This window comes from Vigna unguiculata, chromosome 5, assembly GCF_037176805.1.
Source record: "Vigna unguiculata cultivar grain cowpea cultivar isolate G323 ecotype 2 chromosome 5, ASM3717680v1, whole genome shotgun sequence".
Classification (NCBI taxonomy): domain Eukaryota; kingdom Viridiplantae; phylum Streptophyta; class Magnoliopsida; order Fabales; family Fabaceae; genus Vigna; species Vigna unguiculata.
In genome coordinates this window covers 3,708,496-3,711,957 of record NC_140796.1, presented here as the reverse complement: position 1 = coordinate 3,711,957, position 3,462 = coordinate 3,708,496, and positions in this window count along the sequence as shown.

Here is a 3,462-nt window from a genome sequence, read left to right as displayed (position 1 = left end):
TTTGAGAACGTCGATTTTAGGCCTCGTTGGGCGAGAATGAAGCCACTAGGTGAGAATATCAACCCCAATACGCGAATATGGTTATTTAATCATGTTTTTACGAGAGTATTAGGGGATTCCTCATTTTTCACGAATAGAAACACCTTGAGTGCTTGGGAGAGACTCTTGGAGGCTATTAGGGGTGTTGGGAAACTCTCCCTTCTCCTTCTTGGGTTTCCTTCTTCATCCATGGAGGTTTTACCCCTTTTGGGTTGGAGAGGATGATGGGCTGCGAAATTGAAGGCGGGGATGCGAATGGGAGGCACAATTGAACCATGAGCAGTATTCAAGAACCTTGGGAGAGGGATTGTTTCTACTTTATGGTTCCAATTTCTTTCCTATTCTTAAATTTTGTAAAACCCTAGGTTCTCCACCATGGAGAGCAATTTCTATTTGTTGAGATTAGATGTAAAACATTGAATTCTTGTGTAAAATTGTGTTGTTGATTTATATGCTTTTCCAATTCATGTTAGTATTTGATTTCCATGCTTAATGCTTGTTGTGGTTTAATCACCCATGGCTTGTTTGTGGTTCTTGAGGTGTTGGGAAACATCTTTAGAATCTAGATTTGAAATTAAATACCTAATGGATGCTTGTATCTAGGAATAGAACTTGGTTCATTAGTAATCTTAGATTCTTGAAACTAATGCATGATTTCACTTGTTGAGGATTCAAGGAATTGAAACTTGATGAGTGATCATAGGCTCAAAGGCTCTAAGAATAAGATTTGAGTATTCTTGTGAATTGATTTTAACATGAATATGGAATTGGGATAATTTAGAATGCATGAGAATGAAATGGTTGAAGTCTAATCTTGACAAATTGTAAATATACTATGTTAATTTCTTATTGCACACCAACTATTTCATAAAATACAAAAAAAGTTTCTTAGTATTTTTGTGAACTTTGTGTCTAATTAAATCGTGAATTGCAAGAGTTGACATGTGTTGCACAAGTCCCTTGGGAGAGAACGATAAAATACTTATTACTTGCTATGTGCGACCGGTGCACTTGCCGTGTTGGTTTTTCACTAACAAGTTTTTGCATACTGGTGAGAGTTCTGATAATCCACAAACCTTACTCCTCGCAACAAACAATTTTTTAGGCGATGGAGATATTTGGAACCTAGATACTATCTGCAGCAACCACATGTGTGGGAAAAAGGAGTTATTTTTCTCACTAGATGAAATGGTAAAATCTAGCGTGAAATTCGGAAATAACTCAACATTTCGATTTTGGGAAAAGGCCGAGTTGCAATCAAATTGAAGAGCGATTCTCAAAATTTCATCTTTGATGTTTTCTATGCTCTTGGTCTTCATCATAACCTGTTGAGCATGGGACAATTATCAGAGAAAGGCTACAACATGCAGATTCATGATGGCTATTGTATGTTGATTGACAAAAATAGGAGATTCATTACCAAGGTAAAAATGACTCCTAATCGCCTATTCCCTTTAAAAGTTCAACATGATAAAATTCCTTGCTTGAGTTCCATTATACAAAATGATGATTGGCTGTGGCACATGCGCTTTGGACATTACCACTTTTCTGGATTAAATTTTTTATCTAAAAAGGAGTATGTATCTGGTTTGCCTGCTATAAACATTCCTGAAGGTATATGTGAGACTTCTGAAATTGGAAAGAAACACAGAGAATCTTTTCCAACTGGAAAATCCTGGAGAGCAAGAAAGCCATTGGAGATTGTGCATTCATATTTATGCATGGTTGAGATACCAACACATGGCGATAGCAGGTATTTCATTACTTTTATTGATGACTTTAGCAGAAAAGCTTGGGTGTATTTATTGAAACAAAAATCAGAAGTTTGTGATGCCTTTAAGTCATTTAAGGCATTTGTGGAGAAACAAAGTGGCTGCAAGATTAAAGCATTGAGGACAGATAGAGGCCAAGAATACCTTGCTTGTGCAGATTTCTTTGACCACCATGGAATTCAACATCAAATGATAACAAGATACACTCCTCAACAAAATGGAGTAGTAGAAAGGAAGAACAGAACAATCATGGATATGGTGAGATGCATGCTAAAGGCGAAACAAATGCCTAGAGAATTTTGGACAGAAGTAGTTTCTACTGTTGTGTATATTTTGAACAGGTGTCCAACAAAGAGTGTTTGTGATAAAACACCAGAAGAAGCTTAGAGTGGAAGGAAGCCCTCAATCCGGCATCTCAAAGTTTTTGGGTGTATAGCATATGCCCATGTACTAGATCAACTCAAAAAAAAGCTTGATGACAAAGGAGAGAAGTGCATCTTCATTGGTTACAACATTAACTCAAAGGCGTACAAGCTTTACAATGCAGTGACAAAGAAGGTAATTATCAGCAGAGATGTGACCTTTGATGAAGAAAGAATGTGGGATTGGTCTTCTAAAGAACAAAAAGAACATGCAGTAAATCCAGAAAATTATGAAGAGGAGAACATACATGTAGATCCAACACCTAATGATCCAGAAACATCAAGCAGACCATAGAGCAACGGAGACTACCAATCAGATTGGAGGATTATGTTGTGGGTAATGACAATGACCCATTTGATGAAGAAATTATCAATTTTGCCTTATTTGCAAATTGTGAGCCTGTAACATTTGAAGAAGCTTCAAATAATCAACATTGGAGAAAAGCAATGGATGAAGAAATTCATGCCATTATGAAGAATCAAACATGGGAGCTGACAAACTTACCAGTAGACAAAAGGCCAATTGGAGTAAAATGGGTGTACAAAACTAAGTACAAGTCCAATGGAGAAATTGATCGTTTCAAAGCAAGGTTGGTAGCAAAAGGGTACAAACAAAAGCCAGGTATTGATTATTTTGAGGTATTTGCTCCTGTAGCAAGATTATATACAATTTGTATGCTTATCTCTCTATCAGCTCAAAATAATTGGAAAATTCATCAAATGGATGTTAAATCTGCCTTTTTGAATGACACTTTGGAAGAAGAAGTATATGTTGAGCAGCCTGCAGGATATGAAGTTGAAGGAAAAGAAGATAAAGTTTACAGATTGAAGAAGACATTTTATGGCTTGAAGTAGGCACCCATGGCATGGTATAAGAAGATTGATTCTTACTTTGTGCATAATGGTTTTCAGAGATGCCCGTTTGAACATACTTTGTATATCAGATCAGTTGACTCTGACAATATTCTTATTGTGTGCCTCTATGTTGATGATCTAATTTTTACTATCAATAATTCAAAGATGATTGCAGAATTCAGGGAGGCCATGGTTAAATGTTTTGAGATGACAGATTTGGGCCTAATGTCATATTTTCTTGGCATTGAGGTCATTCAGCAAGATGATGGAATTTTTATATCTCAAAAGAAGTATGCTGCTGACGTTTTAAAAAAATTCAAGATGGAGAATTCAAAGTCAATCTCAATACCTGTTGAAGAGAAGTTGAAGCTGAA